Here is a 9,262-nt window from a genome sequence, read left to right as displayed (position 1 = left end):
ACTCTTTTTGATGCGGAGCATATTTTAAAAGTTCATATTTTTTTTCAATATACAACTATGGGGGCCTATATTTGGGGCCTTGCGAGACACGTTGACACAGCTTCTCACGGATATTTGAATATCAGGATAAGAAAATATTATTGTATTCATAAAGTGGCTTTGCAGCCAAAAGCAGTACATTCATTACAAAGCCAAAAGTGGCTAGAATACAAAACAGGAATCTTCTGATATCTTCTGAATCTTTTCTCAAGTGGAAGCAGCTATGGAATCCAACGTCGGGTTGAGCCGCGCCATTATCCCAAGGAGGGGCAGACTTCAGGGAAGGAAAAAGAGGAGTAACGGAGCCCCCGCGCCCCCTTTACATGGAAGCGGTAGAGGAATACAACATAGGCTTGGCCAACACCATTATTCATGAGAAGGGGAGACTCCAGTGAAAGAAAATGGAGCCTCCAAGCCCCCTCAATTGGAAGCAGCTATGGAATCCAACGCCAGGTTGAGCCGCGCCATTATCTCCTGGAGGGGCAGAGAGTGAAGGAACCGAATATCAGCTTGAGTCTCTGCACCCCCTCTAGCCTTGGTAACCACCATTACCCGAGGACCCAGATGTTCGTGAAGCACCATCTTAGCCTCATCCACAGCAGAAAGAGGAGTTACCTCCAACACCCTCATCAATCTCTCGAATCTGGTAGGAGGTGCCACAGGATCACGAACCACCAATGCAAAAGGGTGGATAGCTTCCTCGGTTTCTTCATCTTCAACAGGTTGGTCTGTCCCTTCAGCTGCAGAAGAATCTGGAAACTCAACTCGCGGCTCACCATGGGCAAGTGGAGCAGATTCAAGCACAGGGCCCTCGGCTTCGACGGTTGTCTCATTTATTCGCGAGACTTGGGGGGGACCACCACCGTCAGTATCATTTTCTATCTCTGGGGCGACTGTCCCGCCGATAGGACCCTCAGCGTTCGTAGCCACCTCCTCGGTACAAACAGAATTCTGGTCAGATTCAGAAAATCAGAGAACGGGGTTGGATCAAAAAGGGAAATGGAAAGCATTGGCCAACAGTGGCTTACCTCTCGAGTTGTCGGGTCAATATCTGGTACGTGGTCACCAAGAGGAAGAGGCCTCACTTCATTCACCTCTTGGACCTTTAGTGCCGCGAGAATCTCTGTCGTCATCAGTTCCTCATAAGCGGCAGAATCCTCAGAGTGGCTTTCCACACTTTCATGCTCCGAGGAGTCGTCATCGGAGATCGTTATTAGAATGGTAGGACCTTGCAGATGCTCTGTAGATGTGGGAGACGGAAGAGGCGCCACGGGGTTAGTTGATGCTTGAACTAGCGAGAGAGTTGGCTTTTCTGCAGCGGCTGAGGATCCAGCCTCGCTCAGGCGAGAGGGATTAGTGGTCCTCTGACGGACCTGTCAAAAGATACATAATGAAGATCGTGCCCAGATTCTAAAATTTAAATAAAATAAAATAGGGCCAGAGCTTACCAGCCGCATTGACAGAGGCTCGTCATCCTCAAAGTCCTCTTCAGTAATTTGGGCGCGACCGCGTTTGCAAGTATGAGCAGCAATTACCTGCACAGAAGAGGAATCACAACTCAGAAAATAGAAGGTGTTTGGCTCCAGAATTGTGTTGCAGCTGGTCAACAGTCTCTTTTCTGTGCGGGCGTGCCAGCACCGTTTGGGTGCGGTCGTCGGGGATGTCCCTTGACCTGACTTCTTTCAAGCAATTGTGGACGAGGAGAGCACCAACCTCGTCGTGGGATTCTTTGTGCCTCGTGGTGAGGACTTTGCTGAAGTTTCTTCTTGTTAACACAATCGATACTCAATATTGTAGATCGAGCAGAGCGACATCACCGGGAAATGTTGAGATCTTGCTAAAGCGTGACTTTAGCTTGGCTGGGTTGCTAGGGCGTTACCCTTGCTTGGCTGGTTCTGTAACCGTTGTGGTCGCGGTACTACCGTCGGCTCCCGAGGAGACTAGGACCGAAGCACGTTGACAGAGGGTTTGGTGGCACTGAAAGTCGGCTTCTGAGAAGACTAGGACTAGGAGTGTGATCACCGCAAAGAGAAAGAGAAAGAGAGGGAGAGGAGTTGCTCTTAGAGAGGTTTGCTCTAGAGAGAACTTAGATCATCTTAGAGATGTTTTGATGTTGTGTTGTGAATGTGTATCTTAGAATGAGAGGAGAAGGTGTTTATATAGGGAAGAAAAAGAAGAGTGAAATGATGAGTGGAAGAAAAATAATGAAAGTAGATCTAAGTTCACTTATAAAATATGGAAAAGATAGAGAAAATATGAAATGAAAGCAAAGCATGAAGGTGCAGCAACATGGAAGTGGTGATGATCTATTAAAGAGATTGTAGAAGAAAAATATATCCAAGGAAAAAGAGAAAAGCATCTAGCTTTCTTCATGTGGGTAGGAAACATGAACATGTGAATATTGAGCTGGTTTTAAGTCAGTTTCTGCCCCTTTATTCCTTCAATTATTTATCCAACAAGACTTCATTATATGCCTTCGACTTCTTCATATGAAATGTTCCACTATGAGTGTAGATCATCCTGACAAATTTTCAGATTTTTATTCCATGTGGTTGGGCCGAAAATGCTGCTGGACCTCTTACAGGTCCAGTTTTCCAGTTTTGCTTCTGTAGAAAATTGGGCTGATTGTTTGAAGGCCTTCCACTCAAAAAAAGCTCTGGCACTCTTCATAAGAAATTATCCTTGGGCTATCTAGAATGGATCTGCAGAGTTTCAGCTCATTTCAAGTTCATTTGGTCAGCCTGCTGCCCCTCCTTCCTTGTTTAGCTCGGTTTCTCCTAGCCGAAGTAGGAAAATGTGCTAAAGTTGACTTTTCATGTTTCCATGCTTCCATGCTTTCATAGTAGGCTTTATTTAGCCTCTAAATATATATTTCTAACTTGACGACAATATATAGCTTGAGCCACTGACATTGGCTCAATTTCTCCAAGACGTGCCTTGTCAGGCCAAAATGTTCATTTTGGGACCAAACAGAAGGGGTCTGGAAAGCCAAATGTGCAAAGTCAGAATTAGTCTGGGGCAGTTTACCTCAACAAGGCTCACATCGTCATCATCAGAGGACTCCCCTTCAGGAGGCTCCTCGGCTACTGCCTTCTGTTTTCCGGCCTGAGTAGAGGCTGCCCTGCTCCGGTTGGTACGCTAGAAATAAAACAAATGTACTTAGCAATAAGGATTGATACTCAAGCCAAGGAAAAGAAATGGTGAGGGAAGTTGGAAACTTACTGATGCCCATTGTTCACGAATCTGTATTCCCGGTTGTGCTTGCCGCGAGGGCCTTTGTGGCTGCGGGGGCGGAACAGGTTGATGTTGCGGAGGAGCAGGAACAGGAGGCGGAGCCTCGCCAGCATAATATTGTTCAAGGATGTCGCTGTCCACGGCAAAGGGATGTTCCAAGTCGTGGAAAAGGATGGCGAAAAGGTCACAGTTATTCATGCCCCAACAGTTCATTGACACTTCTTTCCACCAATCAGCATAGTCATCATCGACATCGTTGAGGGGGTATAGCGCTCTGACCCAAGGGGGAATCACTATCAAAGTAAACTGACTCTGAAAGGGGGCAGACCCAGGCGGAGCTAATCTCCGCCAAGAGGTGTAGTAATTGGCAGAATCAACCAGAGGCCAGGGTACCAACTGGGCCAACCCAAATTGACGAGCAAAGTGATTGGGTGCATAAAGTTCGTAACTTAGTTCATCCGTGGCCAATTGAATGTCGGAGCAAGAAATAGTGCGGCGAAACATCATCATAGCCTCTTCGCGATGACCCGGGCGAGGAAGAAACCCATTTGCCAATATCGCGGGGAATATTCTATTTACCACCAACTTCACATCCGACATCTCATCCAGAAGATACAAAAACGAGAAACACTCGGAAAATGCCGGAGATTCATACATTCCCTCGCGGCAGAGCCACCAGCCCAACAGAACGTCATTTGGAGGCACTGCTGGCACGTTTGGTCGGCGAAAATGGGGGAAATAAGTATGGAGCCAGAAATCCAGAATCCAGAAGGGGCCTGAGGATTGGACTTCGAATGGATGCATAGCGACTTGATAAAGGGCTCGATAAAGCGAACCCAGAACCGGTTGACCAAGGCCAACGACTGTGCCATTATAAAGAGCAGTGGCCAAAGAGGACCAAGTGCCAGTTGGTTTACCAGCAGAAGTACAAAAAATAAACTTACAAAGCCACCACTCGAGGAAGGTAATTCCCCCGGTTTCGTCATTATGTCCGCGGTAATAATTTTGCCAAGACGGGTAAGATCTGCTATGAATGCTGCGACCAGTCTGAGTCATCTGCAGCGGGAATTTCTCGTCATCAAATTGGCTTTGAACATACGGTGCCGCGTGGATGGGTAGGCCCGTGATAGCGAGAATATCCAATAAGGAAATACTCATCTGCTCAAAGCGGAAATCAAAAGTGTTGCTGGCGGTGTTCCAGAAGCAAAAGGCCGCGGCGAGAGGAGCGCGATTAAGGCCGCCGGGAATTTGAAGACATAAGTCAATAGCATCCGCAATGCCTACTGCGCGCCAGCGGGCCAAATCTCGGGCACGAACCTCATTGTACCAGGTTACATCAGGAGGTTGGATTGAGGGCCAGAAACCAATTTTGACTCTATGATGTTTCTGGCCCCAACCTCCAAGATCGGCAGGAGACCGCCGAAGAGCCGCTATGGAACGGCGGATGGGAAACCCATAATAGGCCATAGCATCATCTGGCAAACGATCGCGAGGTGTGGGACCCAGACTCGCTTGACTATCACCGCCACCAAAGCCCATCAGTCGACTTCTCTCCTCTCCGGTCTGACTTCTACATCGAACACTCATGTTAGTCCGCCAGGTGAATGCGGCTTTCTCAGTGATTTCATCTGCCTGATCGATAACGAATGGTTTCTTGGATGCCATTTCTGGGTTGTGAGGAACACTTCTCCATTACACCTTGATTTATAGCTCAGATCTTTCTGGAGATTAATTTATTAGCTGGGCCAGTGAGTGGCCCTAGTTGATAATTAATGAATCATTATTCCATCTTGAGAATCGCATCTAAGGCGACAGTGAAGATACTTCTCCATTACACTTTGATTTATAGCTCAGATCTTTCTGGAGATTAATTTATTAGTTGGGCCAGTGAGTGGCCCTAGTTGATAATTAATGAATCATTATTCCATCTTGAGAATCGCATCTAAGGCGACAGTGAAGATACTTCTCCATTACACTTTGATTTATAGCTCAGATATTTTTGGAGATTAATTTATTAGCTGGGCCAGTGAGTGGCCCTAGTTGATAATTAATGAATCATTATTCCATCTTGAGAATCGCGTTTAAGGCGACGGTGAAGATATTCCACCTTTTCCTACCACCGCAGGGCCAGCATAGTGGCCTGATGTTTTTTAAATAAAACATGATTAAAACCGATGCGGTTTTTAGATGCTAAAGTTGCAGCTCTTATGGTGGTTTCACTTGGTCACACGTCATGATGTCGATAACCATTATCCAATCATCCTCTTCGGCATAAGACTCGCGAAGGATTAAATGACAGCAAACAGTTTGCTATTCTGCATCTTATTTCGCCAAGTACTGTAGGCCTTGATCTAGCCAGCGAAGCGGCTCCAACTAGGGCTGGCAAATCCAACCGATCCAAACCAACCAACCGCGTCCGTCCCGAACCAAGGAGTTCGGTTACCAGCGAAATTGGTTACCGAAAGTTTGGTACGGTTATACCGTACCGATATACTGTAATTGGTACGGTATCGGTACTGAATATTGATAAAATACGGTATACCGTACCGTACCGTATATTTAATATAATATTTAATTATTTTAAATATTTATTTTATAATCAATCCTACCCGTTGATTTTATTCTGTTTTATTCCATATTTACTAACAATCGTTAGATGAAAAATTTCCAAACCCTAAAGGCCTAAATCCATAATCCCTCATTCGGTCATTCTCGATCGAGTTCAGCCTCTCTGGACTCACCTCGTCTCTCACTTTCTCTCAGTCTCTCTCTCTCTCGAACCCGATCGAGATCAGCCTCTGCCTCTCATACTCTTGGTCCAAACCGGCAAACCCTTATCCCTAATCTGATGATTCCGATCCCTAATCCCCCAGTGGCTCAGTCCATCGATCTCTCGACCACTCCCTCAGTCTCTCTCTCTCTCGAACCCTCAGCCTCTCATACTCTTGGTCAGTTGGTCCAACCTGCAAACCCTAATCCCTAATCCGATCCCTAATCCCTCAGTGGGTCAGTCCATCTCTCGACCACTCCCTCAGTCTCTCTCTCTCTCTGGAGTCTGGAGAACTCGAAGGAGGACAACCACCTGTAAGATTTCTTGAATTGTTGTGTATTATCTTGAGATTTAGCAATTTGTTATGGGTTTTGCCACTTTTAATGGTTTTTCTTTTGTGCTTGGAGGAGCAGGATATGACAGTTTGAGGGAGAAGAAGGCAAAGTTAATGGGTTGAACTTTGAAGGACTCTGAATTGTGGCTCTCGATGGTGGAACTCTGCCTGCCAGCAAGACAGATATTCAATTGAAGGTATAAGTGGTAAATTGGATATATGCATAATTGAAAAATTGATAATTCTCTGTTTGAATTTTCATGACTATGTGTTGTTCTCTTTGTTCTCTATGTTGCTTTTCTTATTTGGTATAACATGCTCTGATTAATTTTCAGGTGTTCCAATCTCAAGTTCTCAACAATTCAAGAATTCTTACAATTAAGGCTTAGAAGTTAGAACTGGAGCAACGTAGGAGCACTGCAGTTGGTCGGTTGAGAGGGGTAAGCTACTCATATTGTTTGTTACTTTGTTTCGTATTTTATGAGTCATGATATTGTTTTTAACCTTGTCTTTGTTATTTTGCAGAAAATGCTTTTAATCAAGGAATGGAGTCAACATTGACGAATCTCAGCTCTACACAAGCTGATGCATAGCAGGCAACAGCCAACATCGTGAGCTTTCTTGTTCAACGTTAGAAATTGCAATAACTGCCTAAATTCTTCTTCATTGATTGAATTTGCAGAACTGCCAACTGCCAGCATTCTTAATTTCTTATTCTTTTCAACTAAAATTTATTTGCAGAAACTTTGACTCTTTGAGTGAGGCAGGGAGCACAACAAGCAAGTATGAAGTGACGATGAGATGAAATTTGAGTCTTTGAAAGTTTGAATACTTTGTTTTCAACTGTTGTCCGCTTTGTTATTGTATGATTCATTCATTTGTGTGAACTGTAAGTGATGATATGAATTATGAAGTGATGATAAGATGAAGTGATGAACTGTAAGTGATGATATGAACTATGAAGTGTTGAACTGATGATGAGATGAACTGATTTGTTATTTGATTGTTTTTGATGTGTGATGAAGTGATGAACTGATCATGATATGAACTCTGGGCCTTTAAATTCAGATATGTTATTTCACTTATTTGATTTGCTTTCAGTTATTCAGTTGTTGACAGGTTAGGGATTTAAAATTTTCATTTGGGCCATAGCTGAAAGCTGGCCCAATCTTAAACTCGGTTGGAGGCCCAACCAACCGCTACCAACCGATACCGAGCAGTCGGTATACCGACTTTGGTGGCCGGTAGTGGTACTTCATTTTGAGTACCAACAAGTTCTGGTACGGTATGCGGTTTCGGACTTGAAGGTCCGGTACCGTACCGAATCCAGCCCTAGCTCCAACACCTACATTTGAGAAAATCAACAAAGAGCCAGCGAACAAGGCAGATATTTATTGCTATACACATGGCGAAGCTACCACCAAGGAAGAGAATGATCCTCATTCGCGATCAAAAGCAGTCTCCTTCACATGGGGGGTACGCTAAAGTTCTGATCTCCTACAACCTGCTCAAGTTTCGCCAGATCCATGGGGGGCAATAAAGTTGGCAAAGGAAGCGTCAGTTCATGACAAAGGCAATTCAGTAGTGGCATTCAAGCTTTATGGCCTATTTAGAGGCCTATATGGAAATAGTCAAGCCAATACAAGTGGCTTTGGAGCGACAACATTATAAGAGTAGTGCTGATTCAAGACCTCTTCAGTCAAGACGAAGACCTTTGACTTCGAGGTCTGGGGGGCAATGTTTGGACCCAAAATGAGCATTTTGACCTGACAAGGCACGTCTTGGAGAAATTGAGCCAATGTCAGTGGCTCAAGCTATATATTTTCGAGAAGTTCGAAATATATATTTAGAGGCTAAATAAAGCCTACTATGGAAGCATGGAAACCCGAAAAGTCAACTTTAGTACATTTTCCTACTTCGGCTAGGAGAAACCGAGCTAAACAAGGAAGGAGGGGCGGCAGACTAACCAAATGAAATTGAAATGAGCTAAAACTTTCTAGATTAAATCTAGAAAGCCCAAGGATCATTTCTTATGAAGAGTGCCAGAGCTAGTTTTGAGTGGAAGGCCTTCAAACAATCAGTCCAATTTTCTACAAAAGCAAAACTGGAAAACTGGACCTGTAAGAGGTCCAGCAGCATTTCCAGCCCAACCGCATGGAATAAAGCTCTGAAAATTTGTCAGGATGATCTACACTCATAGTGGAACATTTTTTTATGAAGAAGTCGAAGGCTCATTCTGAAGTCTTGTTGGAGAAATAATTGAAGGAATAAAGGGGCAGAAACTGACCTAAAACCAGCTCAATATTCACATGTTCATGTTTCCTACCCACATGAAGAAAGCTAGATGCTTTTCTTTTTTTCATTGGATATATTTTTCTACAACAATCTCTTTAATAGATCATCATCACTTCCATGTTTCTGCACCTTCATGCTTTGCTTTCATTTCATCATTTCTCTATCTTTTCCATATTTTACAAATCACTTTCATACTCCACTTTCATCATTTTTCTTCCACTCATCATTTCACTCTTCTTTTTCTTCCCTATATAAACACCTTCTCCTCTCATTCTAAAACACACATTCACAACACAATTCATCAAAACATCTCTAAGATGATCTAAGTTCTCTCTAGAGCAACCTCTCTAAGAGCAACTCCTCTCCTTCTCTTTCTCTTACCGGTGATCACACTCCTAGTCCCAGTCTTCTCAGAAGCTGACTTTCAGTGCCACCAAACCCTCTGTCAACGTGCTTCGGTCCTAGTCTCCTCGGGAGCCGACGGTAGTGCCGCGACCACAACGGTTACAGAACCAGCCAAGCAAGGGTAACGCCCTAGCAACCCAGCCAAGCTAAAGTCACGCTTTAGCAAGATCTCAATACTTCCCGGT

The 9,262-nt window shown here is 44.4% G+C and overlaps 1 long non-coding RNA gene across 1 annotated transcript; it reads left to right on the top strand.

Annotated features, from left to right (window-relative positions):
* The first annotated feature begins 6,104 nt into the window (after window positions 1-6,104).
* LOC133714244 (uncharacterized) lies at window positions 6,105-7,352 on the top strand. The gene is made up of 5 exons (XR_009848510.1): window positions 6,105-6,357; window positions 6,457-6,574; window positions 6,713-6,817; window positions 6,903-6,988; window positions 7,119-7,352. It is a non-coding gene; the product is annotated as an uncharacterized LOC133714244 (long non-coding RNA).
* Window positions 7,353-9,262: the final 1,910 nt, after the last annotated feature.

Source organism: Rosa rugosa, chromosome 6 (genome assembly GCF_958449725.1).
Source record: "Rosa rugosa chromosome 6, drRosRugo1.1, whole genome shotgun sequence".
NCBI classification, from domain to species: Eukaryota; Viridiplantae; Streptophyta; class Magnoliopsida; order Rosales; family Rosaceae; genus Rosa; species Rosa rugosa.
This window is presented reverse-complemented; position numbering and strand designations above follow the sequence as displayed.